At 39.2% G+C, this 14,859-nt stretch overlaps 1 protein-coding gene across 9 annotated transcripts in view; it reads left to right on the forward strand.

Annotated features, from left to right (window-relative positions):
- The window catches only part of NCOA1 (nuclear receptor coactivator 1), a 259,910-nt gene that overhangs the window by 85,284 nt on the left and 159,767 nt on the right, over nucleotides 1–14,859 (forward strand). Inside the window, exon 1 of one of the 9 annotated variants that reach the window (XM_082852162.1) lies at nucleotides 6,016–6,029. The exons of 7 other annotated variants lie outside the window; for them this stretch is intronic. The gene's annotated coding sequence lies outside the window, so the exon portion shown is untranslated. Of the gene's footprint in view, nucleotides 1–6,015; nucleotides 6,030–8,494; nucleotides 8,512–14,859 lie in introns of those variants that run through there. One more of the 9 variants, XM_082852163.1, reaches the window with a different exon arrangement.

The raw sequence follows: 14,859 nt of genomic DNA on the forward strand, positions 1-14,859 counted from the left end.
AGTATATATAAATATAATGAATTTCCTGCAATGCTAGTGTTGCTATACGAAAATCTATTATGTCAAACTCATGAAATTGCCATTTTTTGAAGGCAAAAATGTTAGAATGTTGGCAGTTTTGTGTGGTTGAACCTAATATTTTTTTCCCAGATTGATTACATTCTTGTCTATAAGTTCTTGATTTAGAGAAGGGTATGTTTTATAGTTAATTTTCTAGGAGGTATATCTTGGTTCTGGTTCTGTACAAAAGTCAAAAAAGATTCATTGATTCGCAAAGAGACAGCAAAAATGTGAATTAATGTTCTTTTTTTAAACATAAGTTTTACCCACAGAAGTAATTCTCCTTTTTGAAATGCTAAAAAGATTGGTGAAACTAAAGTCCATCTTGAGCATTTCTACAGTCCTGGTTCTTTCCTCTTCTCTCCGTGGTGTCTATTTGGTGTCTATCTTTTCAGATATTTTCAGTCCATTTATATTTATGTACTTACATACATATATACACTGATTTATATATGTAAGTATACATATATACACACATATTTGTAGGAAATATATAGTATTGTATGGATTATTTTTTGTAAGGGGTATATTTATATATTTTGGCAGTATGATTTTTTCACTCTCCAGCATGTTTAGATCTGTGTTTTGTTGTTATTTTCAGTTTCTGCATTGTGTTTTGTACGATAGCTGTACCAGTTTTATTTGGGCCCTCAGGGTTTTTACTGCAGATTGTTTATAATTTTTTAAAACTACAAACAGTGGAGTCAGGAGTGTCCTGTATGTACTTTCTCATGCACCTGCTTGATAGTTCCTTTAAGATAAAAAGAAGTGGAATTGCTGAACCATATGGTATATGCACTTTAAATGTTTTATAGGGAAATTTTCAAGTAGACAAAATAGAGGAGTGAACTTCTACTCACCTTCAACAGTTATCATCCCATGATCAATCTTGTTTTATCTGTACTCTCACTTTATCCCTTCTCACATTTTTGTAACAAATTGAGATATCGTGTCATTTGATCTGCAAATATTTCATGTGTTTCTGGAAAATATAAGGTCTTTTTTTTTTTTGGAGAAAAACACTATTATCACACTTGAAAATTAACAATAATTCTTTTTCTTTTAATTTTTATTTATTTAATTATTTACTTATTGGCTGTGTTGGATCTTCTTTGCTGCATGTGGGCTTTCTCTAGTTGTAGAGAGTGGGGGCTACTCTTCGATGTGGTGTGCAGGCTTCTCATTGTGGTGGCATCGCTTGTTGTGGAGCACGGGCTCTAGAGCGCAGGCTCAGTAGTTGTGGCGCACAGGCTTAGTTGCTCAGCAGCATGTGGGATCTTCCCAGACCAGGGCTTGAACCCGTGTCCCCTGCATTGGCAGGCGGATTCTTAACCACTGCGCCACCAGGGAAGCCCAACAATAATTCTTTAGTATCATTAAATATTCAGTCAGTGTTCAAATTTTAAACTGTTTTAATGTCAGAAACATTTTCTTCCATATTTTTTTACTTGTTTGAATTAGGATCCAGATGAGGTTTACAGTTTGATTGGTTGATACACCTTTAAAAAAAAGTCTTTCAAACTATTTTTCCTCTTTTTCTCCCTCCCTCTCTTTCTCCCATCCCTTCTCTCTTTCTTTCACTCCTTCTCCCTGATTCCCCTTTCTTTCTCTGTCTCCAGCTTCCTTTCTTCCTCCCTCCTTCCTTCCTCCCATCCTTCCCTCCCTGTCTCTCTTTTTTAAATTTTGCAGTATTGATTGAAGAGACTGGGTGGTTTGCCCTGCAGATTTTTTCCATACTCTAGCTCTTGCTTATTGCATCCCATGGCATTGTTTAACTTGTTTTTTGTTCTCTGCATTTTCTGTACATTTTTAGTTAGGTATGGAGGCTTGATGTGATTCAGGTTTGATTTCTTTTTGTTAAGACTGTTTTATAGAAAGTGTTGTCATTTTCTGTAAGGAGGCACATATATAGGGTGATGATACATGCAATTTTTTTTTAAGATTTTTTTTGATGTGGACCATTTTTAAAGTCTTTATTGAATTTGTTACAATATTGCTTCTGTTTTATGTTTTGGATTTTTGGCCCCGAGGCATGTAGGATCTTAGCCCCCCAAACCAGGGATCAAACCTGCACCCCTTACACTGGAAGGCGAGGTCCCAACCACTGGACAGCCAGGGAAGTCCCGATACATGCAGTTTTGATTTGGAAGATATTGCCAGATTGTCTTCCAGAACTGTTGTTTCAGTCTATACCTTTATCATTAGGTTTTTGAGAGTATCATTTCATACACTTGTGAACTGTTACTGTCTAGCTTTCAAATTTTTTGGAAAATGTCTTCTTAGTCTTTAATATTTAATTCACTAATTACTAGTAAGGTTTTTTTTTTTCCTATTTTTTATTTTTTAGGGTTATTTGTATTTTTTCTAACGGGAATTGCCTGTTCACAGTATGCTTTGTTTCTTATCCTGTTCGTTGTTGAACATTTTTCTTATTGATTTGTAGAATTTCTTTAGGTCTTTTGATTACTCATCCTTTTTTTCATTTTTCCTGTTTTTATGATGCCAGATATTTTCTCTTAGGTTTTTACTAGTCTTTCATTTTGCTTATATTGTCCTTTGGTGTACAGAAATTATACCAGTCAGATCAATCAGTCTTTTCCTTTATGACTTATGTGTACTTTTTAGTTTATGTGAGAAAGGTTTCTTTGCCTAGTGGCATAAAAGTATTCACTTACATTTTTTTAATTATAAAGAACACGTAATATAAAAATTGCCATCTTAACCATTTTTAAGTGTACAATTGAGTAGTATTAAGTACATTCACCTTGTGCAGCTGATCTCCAGAACTTTTTCATCTTGCAAAACTGCAACTTTATACCCGTTAAACAACAATAACTTGAGATTAAGTTTTCATGTTTAGGTATTTTATCCTCTGACTTTTTTTTTCTTTTTCTTTCTTTTTTTTTTTACTTTTGATATCTGGTAGGATAAATAAAACTGGTTTGTTGTTTTCATAATTCTCTTTGTTATTTAAATATATATGTATATGCATATCCATGTCTTTTCTCTACGTTATTAATATACTTCGTAAGAGGCATGAAAAATTCTGCTAGGATATTATCTGGATTTATATATTAATTTGAGGATAATTATTTTTATTAGGTATATTGACTGTTTCTACATTCAAACTCGAAAGTTTTGTTCTTTTGGAAACTTAGTTTTCTACTAGAAGACCTTACTCATATTCCACAGAATTCTTTATTCCTAGGTAATTTTTATTTTTGTTTCTTCTGGGATGGAGTGATTCTGATTTTTTAAAAAAAATTGTAGTCCGTCTGTTCCCAGTTCTGATTTCCCCTTTCCCTCCTTTATTTTACTTTACATTTTCACAGCATTTGTCACCTTCTAGCAGATTTGATAATTTACCTATTTAGTATGTTTGTTGTTATTACCTATCTTCCTTACCTTCTCCCCAAATCTAGAATGTAATTTCTACAAGGACAGAGATCTGTCTTTATGAGTTTTATGTTCCCTTTGAGTTTTATAAGGGTAGGTATTCACATTATATGTAAATAATGACTTTTGGGGAGTCTTTTCCTTTCTAGCATTAATATATTTTTTTCCTTAATTTATTGCATTGGGTAAGCCTTCCAGTACTGTGTTGAATAGTACATGTGATTTCGCACATTATTAACTTGTTCTTAACATACATGAGAATGCATCTGTTACTTTATTCATAGGTATAATGTTTACCATTGGTTTCTGATAGGTTTTAACAAAGTAGGGAAGTTCATTTTTTGTTCTTACCTTGCCAAGAGTTTTTATTTTTGAATTTTGAATTTTATCAATGGGAAAAGGCACATAAATAATCTCGGGGAGTTTTCTCTTTGTAGATGATACCATGAAGAGGCAGGAGAGTTGAACATACAGTGGTTGCTAAGAAGCAGAAACTGAGGAGACCTTTTGGTCATCCTACAGCGGTGGAGAGACTGTTGGAGTTCAGGGTTACCAAGGCATCTAGAGCTTGAATGACCAAGATGGTGAAGAGAATGTTAGCATAGAGAATTGAACCAAAAGCCTGAACCATGTTTCCACCAGAATTTGTTGCAGATTAGTAAACTGCACAAGCCAATAGGCAGAAAAGTTGAGCTGAAGGTGACTACTAAGAGGTTGAGAAGCTAAGCAGAATTTTCAGCAGTCTCATGGTACTAAAGAGAGGAGTTCTGGTACATATCTGAGGCTTTCAGTTGAGATCTCTAAATAACTATATCCTAACAGTAAGGGTGAACCAGAGAAGGAGACCAGGTCTTTTTTTTTTTTTTTAATTGAAGTATAGTTGATGTATAATGTTACGTCACAGGTGTACAATATAGTGATTCATAATTTTTAAAGGTTATACTCCATTTATAGTTATTATAAAATATTGGCTATATTCCCTGTGTTGTACAATATATCATTGTAGCTTATTTTATGCATAATAGTTGTGCCTCTTAATTCCATACCCCTGTGTTGCCCCTCCCCTTTCCCTCTCCCCACTGGTAACCACTAATCTGTTCTCTATATGTGTGAGTCTGCTTCTTTTTTGTTATATTCACGAGTTTGTTTTATTTTTTAGATTCCACATATAAGTGTTATCATACAGTATTTGTCTTCCTGTGTCTGACTCATTTCACTTAACATAATACCCTCTAAGTTCATCCATGTTGCTGCAAATGGCAAAATTTCATTCTTTTTTATGGCTGAGTAGTATTCCATTGTGTGAGTGAGTGTGTGTGTGTGTGTGTGTGTGTGTGTGTATACACATATACCACATCTTCTTTATTCATTTATCTCTTAATAGACACTGAGGTTGCTTCCATATCTTGGCTATTGTAAATAATGCTGCTATGAACATTGGGGTGCATGTTGATAAGTCTTAATATGATTGAAAATTGGCTTCAAATTAGCTTAATCTCTGATTGGATTAGCTCCTGTTGCCTACCAGAAACTAAAGAAAATCTTCTATTGAAAAAGATAATATCAGTCACAGCCTCTACAGTTTTTGTTATGCAATACCTGACATTCAATCTCCAGATTCCAGGCATGCCAAGAGTCATGAACAAGAGAAAAACAGATATAGAAACACATGATCAGATGTGGACTTCAGTGCCACTTCCTTCACCCCTCTTTTGTTTCAGACAAGAAATCTATCATTTGATTTGTTTTTCCCCTATAGTTAAAGCATCATTTCTCTCTCGCTGTTTTCATTACATTTTCTTTGTCTTCAGTTTTCAGAAGTTTAACTGTGAACTGTCTTGATATGGATTGCTTTGGGCTTATGCTGTGTAGGATTCACTTAGCTTCTGGAGTCTGTAAGTCTGTGTGTTTTGCCAAGCTTGAGAAGTTACAAGTTTTTGTTTCTTAGAGGACTTTTTCAGTCTTACTCTCTTTCTTCTCTCTTTTTGGGACTCAGATGACATGGAAGATAAATTTTTTTTTTTAAGATTTTAAAAATATTATTTTTTAAAAAAGTAATTAATTAATTTTTGGCTGCGTTGGGTCTTCATTGCTGCATGCGGGCTTTCTGTAGTTGTGGTGAGCAAGGGCTGTTCTTTGTTGCGGTGCACAGGCTTCTCATTGCGGTGGCTTCTCTTGTGGAGCACAGGCTTTAGGCGCGTGGGCTCTAGAGCGCAGGCTCAGTAGTTGTGGTGCATGGGCTTAGTTGCTCCACAGCATGCGGGATCTTCCCAGACCAGGGCTTGAACCTGCATCCCCTGCCTTGGGAGGCGGATTCTTTTTTTTTTTTTTTTCTTTGCGGTACGCGGGCCTCTCACTGTTGTGGCCTCTCCCGTTGCGGAGCACAGGCTCTGGACGCGCAGGCTCAGCGGCCATGGCTCACGGGCCCAGCCGCTCCGTGGCATGTGGGATCTTCCCAGACCGGGGCACGAACCCGTGTCCCCTGCATCGGCAGGCGGACTCTCAACCACTGCGCCACCAGGGAAGCCCCGGGAGGCGGATTCTTAACCACTGCACCGGGGAAGTCCTGGAAGGTAAGTCTTTTGTTGTAGTCCCACAGGACCCCAAGGCTCTGTTTATTTGTTTTCAGTTTTTTCTCTCTGTTGTTCAGATTGGGTAGTTTCTATTGTTCTGTCTTCCAGTTCAGTGATTCTTCCCTCTTTCCTCTCCATTCTCCTGTAGTTCTCATCTGTTGAGTCTTTTGTTTCAGTTTTTATATTTTTTCAGTTTTGAAGTCTTTTCTTTTTGGTGTATTTTTTCTTCGTTGAGACTCCCTATCTTTTTGTTTATTTGTTTCAAGCATGTGCATAACTGCTCTTTGAGACATTTTTATAATGGCCACTTCAAACATTATGTCAGGAGGGGTGCCATCAGGGTTCTAAGCCAGGATCTACCTCTCAGTAACTTTATGAATCCGGGCAACCTCTGGGGTTTTTATCTGTAATTTAATCTCTATGTACCTCACTTTTCACATGTGTAAAATGGGATTAATAACAGTAATTAGTGACAGTAACTGCTTCACAGAATTATGGTAAGGGTAGAGTTAATATGTATAATATGTTTATAGCATTAGCTAAGCACATAATATATGTTCAGTAAATATTACTTAACACTAAAAAAAAGTCTTCATCAGATAATCTTACCATCTTCCTCATCTTGGTATTGGCTTCTGTGGATTGTCTTTTTTCATTCAGTTTGACATATTTCTTGTTATGATGAGTGTTATGAGAGTTCTTGTTATGATGAGTGATTTTTATTTGATACTTGGACATTTTGGATATTATGTTCTGCGACTCAGGATCTTATTTACACATTCTGATGTAGTTGGCTTCTTCTGGCACTGCTCCAACATGGGAAAGAGGGGAGTGCTCTGTCACATTACTGCGCAGAGTGGATAGAAGTCCAAGTTCTTCACTCTGCCTCTGTTGACTCTCAAGTTGGTGGGAGATTCCTCATTACTGCTTGTCAGGGATGGGAGTTCTGGCCTCCACTGACTTTTCCTTGGCTGGGAAGGCAGGTGTGCCTCAGTGTACACCTGTACTGAGGGGGAGGGGAGGGCCTTTTTACTGTTGGGCAGTGGTGACAGGCCTGACTCCACTAGGCCTCTTCTGACACCAGCCTACACCAGGAAGGGGGAAGTACACCTTCTTACTGCCAGGTGGACATCTAAGCTTTCCATGTGGTCTTCACTGACACCAAGCGGAAGGAGGTCTCATTATCACCTGGTAGGGACCAACTCCCAAATGGCCTTCTCTGACACCCCTGTGGTGCGGAGTATGGGGTGCCTTGTCACAGTTTGGCAGAGGTGGAAGTCCAGGCTCTCCACTTGACCTTTGCTGGTGATGCTGGCGCCACAGTTCTGTTTTGTTTTGTTTTATAGAGTTTGTCTGGGTATAACAGCTTTTTGTCTAGATTGTTTCTTTCCTGATCTTTTGGCTGGGAGAACAGGAATTTGTTTTGTTTGTTTGGTTTTTTGGAGGGTCTGGGCCTATTGGTATTTCTAGGTTGCCAGCTTCTTCAACTCCGAGTCTAGAATATATAGGGCACAGAAGAAAACCCGTAGAACTCACCACCATGTTGTTTTCCTTAGATCTGGTGATTTCTACCTGATCTGCTTTCATTTCTCCACCTTTAGAGTCTTCTTTTTTTTTTTTGTGGTACGTGGGCTTCTCACTGTTGTGGCCTCTCCTGTTGCGGAGCACAGGCTCCGGACGCGCAGGCTCAGCGGCCATGGCTCACGGGCCCAGCCGCTTTGCGGCATGTGGGATCCTCCCGGACTGGGGCACGAACCCGCGTCCCCCGCATCGGCAGGCGGACTCTCAACCACTGCGCCACCAGGGAAGCCCTGGAGTCTTCTTATGTTTGTTATATATGTTGTCCAGGACTTTTAGTTTTACTTAGTGAGAAGAATAGGGAAAAATATATCTATTCCACCTTCCCGGAAGTGGAAGTCCTCAAGTACTTTAAATTCTTAATTATTTAGTTTTCATTTTAATTAATATTACCTTTTAGTCTGCTTGCCATATGCTTGACTGGGTAGAATTTTATCAGTGTGCCTCACTTATAGGGCTTTAAATTTTTTTTTAAATGAAAGTATGGCTCACCATATAGAAGTAGAAGTTTTAGAATTAATCTTTTAGTCTTAATTATTTTGGAGAAAGAGCAATAATTTTCTATATCCCATTTTATTAAAAATATATACATAAAACCTCTAGTTTTTGTTTGCTTCAAGAGAATGTCCCAAGGTAGCTTATGTATTAATTATGAATATCTTAATGAATTTAGAATACTGCTTTAAATATATTAAATTTATTTACTGCCACCACCCTCACCCCCACCCCTACTCTCATTTTCTAGAGCGGATTGCATTAATTTCATGTGATTGATCCAAATACGTATGACTGACTGTAATACTGTTTTCCTGATTTCAGGCTCTCTTTACAACTACGTCAGAGGTTGAATTAATATGCTAACAAATCACTAAGTACTGTTCTGAGGGGTTTTGAAATAAATGGGGTAAGTTTAATATCCTCTTAAATACTACTTGGATTTTTATAGTGAGTTCCTGATTTCGGCCTATATGTGCCAGATATGAAGCTGGACGCATCAAGAGGGGAGAATATCTTCACTTTGATTTTGCTCTTTGCTTGTAGTGCTTTTCAGTTTTCTTTTGGATCAGGAGCCCCTTGGAGGGTTTACTTAAAGCTGTAGTCACTTTTCACAAACATTCACAGATGTTCAGAGAGTTCGAGGACCTTCTGAAGTCCCCCAGAGTTCATAGGCCTTGGGTCAACCATCTCCTCTATAGTTTTTGAGACTTTTTTACGTGCTTTGTTGCTCTTTTAAATATCACAACGACCCTGAGAATTAGTGGCTTGTATTCATATTTAACAATGAAGAAACTGCTGCTCAAAGTGGTGTGTGATTTATCTGGTCATGTAGCTGTCAAACATGAGTCTAGAATTGAAGACTTTCCTAAATTGTGACAGTTTCTCAGGGGGGCATCAACATTTTCTAAGGTTCTTGATACTTAGTGTCAAAACAAATACTTTTACCCTTTTTATTTGCCTTTTAATTTTTTTTTTTTTTTTTGCGGTACGCAGGCCTCTCACCGTTGTGGCCTCTCCCGTTGCGGAGCACAGGCTCCGGATGGGCAGGCTCAGCGGCAATGGCTCACGGGCCCAGCCACTCCGTGGCATGTGGGATCTTCCCGGACCGGGGCACGAACCTGTGTCCCCGGCATCGGCAGGTGGACTCTCAACCACTGCGCCACCAGGGAAGCCCTTGCCTTTTAATTTTATATGTTTTCTTTCTTATGTATAGAAGTTTAGAAGATAAGTATGTATTCAGATTTCTTCTAATTTTTTCTCTTTTCTTTTTTCAGTGTAGAAAAATCCAAAGATTTGACACACTTAAGTGAATGCAGACACACACATATACTTAGACTTTTTTAAATTTTAAAAACATAATGGGAATCTAAAAGAAAAGAAAAGGAATGTCATTTAAGTTGCAATTATTTGACTTCTTTTTGTCATATGTTTATTGGCTGTTGGTCTTCTATCATTTAAAAATTTTTTTAACCATTTTTTAAATTGAAGTATAGTTAATTTACAGTGTTGTGTTAGCTTCAGGTGTACAGCAAAGTGATTCAGTTATATATATACTCAGTTATATTCAGAGATATATATATATATATACACTTTTCCAGATTCTTTTCCACTATAAGTTATTACAAGACATTGAGTATAGTTTCCTGTGCTATACAGTAGGTCCTTATCTATTTTCTATATAGTAGTATATATCTGTTAATCCCAAACTTCTAGTTTACCCCCCCGCAACCTGCTATACCCTCTAGTAACCGTTTGTTTTGTATGTCTGAGTCTGTTTCTGTTTTGTAAATAAGTTCATTTATATCATTTTTTTAGATTCCACATATAAGTGATATCATATGGTATTTGTCTTTCTCTGTCTGACTTACTTCACTTAGTATGATCTCTGGGTTCATCCATGTTGCTGCAAATGGCATTATTTTGTTCTTTTTTATGGCTGAGTAGTATTCCATTGTGTATATGTACCACATCTTCTTTATCCATTCCTCCATTGATGGGCATTTAGGTTGCTTTCAGGTCTTGGCCATTGTAAACAGTGCTGCAGTGAACATTGGGGTGCATGTATCTTTTTGAATTAGAGTTTTGTCCAGGAGTGGGATTGCAGGATCATATGGTAACTCTATTTTTAGTTTTTTAAGGAACCCCCATACTGTTCTCTATAGTTGCTGCACCAGTTTACATTCCCACCAACAGTGTAGGAGGGTTCCCTTTTCTCCACACCCTCTCCAACATTTGTTATTTGTAGGCTTTTTAATGTTTAATGGTGGCCATTCTGACTGGTGTGAGGTGATACCTCATTGTAGTTTTAATGTGCAATTCTATAATAATTAGCAATATTGAGCTTCTTTTCATACACCTGTTGGCCATCTGCATAAATATTTTTTGTTTAATCTTTCAGAATTTTTATAATTATGTTATGTAGAAATCTAACTTTTTTCTCGTAAATTAGTTAATTCTTTCTGATAGCATTTATTGAATGTTTCTTTTCTTGCCCACTGTTTGAAGTCTACCTTTATCATATATAAGATTCCCATATATACGTGTATTTGTCTGTCTATATAATGTTCTTTTGATCTCTTTTTATGTTGCTATGTATTTATACTCTTTTTTCTTTACATAAATTTATTTTATTTATTTTTGGCTGCGTTGGGTCTTCGTTGCTGTGTGCGGGCTTTCTCTAGTTGCGGCAAGCGGGGGCTACTCTTTGTTGCGGTGCACGGGCTTCTCATTGCAGTGGCTTCTCTTGTTGCTGAGCACGGGCTCTAGGCACGCGGTCTTCAGTAGTTGTGGCACGTGGGCTGTAGAGCACAGCCTCAGTAGTTGTGGCGCACGGGCTTAGTTGCTCCGCGGCATGTGGGATCTTCCTGGATGAGGTCTCAGACCCGTGTCCCCTGCATTGGCAGGTGGATTCTTAACCACCGTGCCACCAGGGAAGCCCTATCATACTCTTTATTTTATTTTTTTTTTTGCGGTATGCGGGCCTCTCACTGTTGTGGCCTCTCCTGTTGCGGAGCACAGGCTCCGGACGTGCAGGCCTAGTGGCCATGGCTCACAGGCCCAGCTGCTCCACGGCATGTGGGATCTTCCCGGACCGGGGCACGAACCCATGTCCCCTGCATCGGCAGGTGGACTGTCAATCACTGCACCACCAGGGAAGCCCCCCATACTCTTTTAATGTTATATTATTTAATGTAACTTTTAAATTTTCTCTCACTAGACTTTCAAAAATGTTTGTCTTGCTCTTTTTTTTGGTAGTAGTTCTTACAGACTTACTTTAGAATATATTCATCAAGTTAAAACAATAAGGATATGAAGGATTTTGATTAGAATTGCATTGGGTTAAAGATTCATTTGGGGGAAAAAAATGATACCTCTTTATTATCTATACTTATGCACCTTGTGGAATCTTCTCTGTCTCTGTACTCTTGGGGACTTTGCTTATGTTCTCTGGCTCCCAGGGGTCTTTTCCTGGCCTTCTCATTAGAAAGCTGAAGTTGCTTTCTCTCAGAGTCTTGGTGCTACCCCCTCCCCCCGCACCTCACTGTTGTACAGTTATACCCCATTGAGGCCCTCCTGGGTTGAAAGGTTAGGGGGAAAAAAAGGAGAAGTGAGGAGTTCCCCCGCTCCAATACTCTTCATACAACGATGGCTCCTTTTTCTAGTTCCTTAGGAGGTTGGGGCCAGTTTTCTCTTAGGCTTTTAGGTTTCCTGCCTCAGTAGTATAGCTTTATAACTTGGACTGTCTTCAGAGCGGGTCAGAAGAGAAAGAAAAGAAAAGGAACTGGAAACCTCACCCCCAAAATTATACACTTTCCAGCTTGCAGATGACCCTTTTACTCCAGTGAGAAAGAGGGGCTTTCTCTTGGAGTTTTTGCTATGTGCCTCTGCTGCGTAATTCTGGGACTCTACCCACCCTCATGTTAAAGTGGTAAACAAAGAAAGGGTTTTTAAAATAGAGTAAACTCACTGCCCTATTGCTTATTCTTCAAGTTTTGACTTCCCTCCCCAATGCGCCTGCCATTGTTTATTTTTCAGAGTTCTCACGTAGTTGCTTTTAGGATTCTCTCCAGAGTTTTTACTAGTTGTAATGGGTGGGAGAGATGTAATGGGCTTTACCATCTTGGCTGTCACTGAAAGTCACGTTATTTCATTTTGAAAATTATTTTTTTCTAAAAATTCTTTTTTGTTGGTTGCTATATTTTATGAACAGAGTTTTTTTATTTTATGGATATATTGGCCTCTTTTTTTAAAAAATAAATTTATTTATTTTTGGCTGCGTTGGGTCTTCATTGCTGCACGTGGGCTTTCTCTAGTTGCAGTGATTGGGGGCTACTCTTCATTGCGGTGTGCGGGCTTCTCATTGCGGTGGCTTCTCTTGTTGCGGAGCACAGACTCTAGACACGTGGGCTTCAGTAGTTGTGGCACGCGGGCTCAGTAGTTCTGGCTTGCAGGCTCTAGAGCGCAGGCTCGGTAGTTGTGGCGCATGGGCATAGTTGCTCTGCGGCATGTGGGATCTTCCCAGACCAGGGCTCGAACCCATGTCCCCTGCATTGGCAGGTGGATTCTTAACCACTGCGCCACCAGGGAAGCCCCTATATTGACCTCTTGAATCTCTCTGAAGATACCAATATAAGCTAAACATCTTATTTCTTTTTTTTTGCTTTACTGTCTCTTCTGTGGGTCATGGTGCCTGTGCTTTTTCACCTTAGTGCCTCTCCTAGTTTTTATTAAGTAGCTGGTGATTCTTGGCTTTTCTTCTTTATAGAATTTTTAAATGAATGTCTAAATCAGTGGTTGCCCAACTTGAATACATGTAACAATCCCATGGGGACCCAGTTTAAATGCAGATTCCTAGCTTCACTCACAAAAAAATCTGATTCAGTATGTCTGGGGTGCACCAGTATGATTCAGTATGCACTTAAACAGTTTAAATGATTCTGATGCTGGTAACATCTTGGTAACTGGTGTAATTTGGTACAGGTCAGTGTTCTCCTTTACAAAGCATTGTCTTCCACTGAATATCATTGCTGACCACAGGACTCTGCCAGTTGGTTTCCTACTTGCTGTGGTAAATGGGATGTGGATTCCTCCCCACCCCACCCCTTTTCTTTGCATTTGCAAAGACAAGGCTAACAAGCTTGTCCCTGTCCCTCCTTCAACTTCTGCTATAGGGAAGGAATTTATCTGCAGGGAGAGTTCTGATTAGTTCTGAGTTATCTTCCCTCGATCACAGTCTGTTGAGATTGTCCTTAACCTGCTATTATCTTCAACTCAAAGTTCACATTATAAGCCCTCTGACAGAGACTTTAAACCCACAGTAAGTGCTGTGGCCAGCATTTACTCTTTATCATCAGAGTTGTACTGGTCATCTTCGGTGATTTTTCACTCATTTGTTCTGTGGCCTGGCATGAGGTGTTTAAGAAGGAGAAGAGATAGACGCTCAGTCTGCCATCTTGAACTGGAAGTCCATTGTTACTTTTAAAGCGATGCTGATTTCTATTACGCCAAAAAGTTTTTCTTTTGAATTCTCACAGAAAATAAACATCATAAAATCTGTAGCAGGATCACAGCTTACTCATACTCACTTAGGTGTGCAAAGAAAATATAGCTTCTTTATTTTTCTATAAGTCATCTCTTCCTTTTGATGAACTCTGGGAACTGGGTAACTGGAGGAAGAGTACCAGTCTTACTCCAAGCTGGTAAACTAAGTCTTATGTAGTAATTTAAATTGATCTCTTTGGATATTTCAGTCTCTGTTTGGATACTAGTCATTCAAGTAGCATCTCTTCTCTCATGCCTTCCCACAATGGAATCCAGACTTATGGGTGCTTGTGTGACCTTGTAATCATGGAAGGATACCAGAACCCTCAATCCATGTGCTATCTTCTCTGTTTCTCACTGGTCTCTCCTTTAAAGTAACTGGTCAGGCTATTCCCTGGAATTGTGACTACTGTGGTGCTTTTGTCCTTGGGTATTCTTCAGATATCTGAAGCTGAAGTTTACAACTGATGTTACTTGAGATCTGTTTTCTTGGTTCCCAGGATGTATTGCCATCTTCCCAGGTGTCACAGGTAACCTGATGTCTGGCTAGGGATTCCCATTGACTCGCTAGCCAGGTGGTCTCTTTTCCAGGCCTCTGCTATGGAGCTACTTTGCCCCTATGACAATGACCTCTTCTGGCAAACTCAACATCCAGCATCTTAAGTTACCTTTCCTGAACTACTTTACAGCACCCAGGAATTTCCCAGAGCCTTCCATGGCACAGGGGAGAAAAGGGAGACCCCAGAGCCGATCTCACACCTTCCTCAATCTGATTGTGCTTCTGTGCCTATGCTTTGATGTGGCTCTCTCCAGCTTGTGCTAGATGTGCATGAGGGGAGGTAAAAGTTTGGTTGGGGGGCAGGGCAGTTGGGGCCGTGCAGGATGTTACTGGAAGGCAGTGACTTCGCACTTTCTCAACAGGAAGCAGAGCAAAATCCATTCTAACTCCCAGATTTCCCCACTCCTTCAAACATTCCTTTCCTTTTGCAGCCTCCAGCTGGAGAGGGTAATGGGAGTACTGGGCTGATCACTTGCTTCTCCTGTCTCTGTTCTACTTCTTTATCCCACAGTCCTTTGGCCAGAATCAGGAATTTGAGGCTTTAATTTACAGTCTCTAGGTTTTATCCTCCTTCGACCCTAGGTAGTAGGCATTATGTTCTAGCTGTCATGAGCAGAAGGGATATCTGCTCTACAAAGTGGAAGAAACTGTACT

Source organism: Leucopleurus acutus (assembly GCF_964270905.1).
Source record: "Leucopleurus acutus genome assembly, chromosome: 12".
Taxonomy (NCBI): Eukaryota; Metazoa; Chordata; class Mammalia; order Artiodactyla; family Delphinidae; genus Leucopleurus; species Leucopleurus acutus.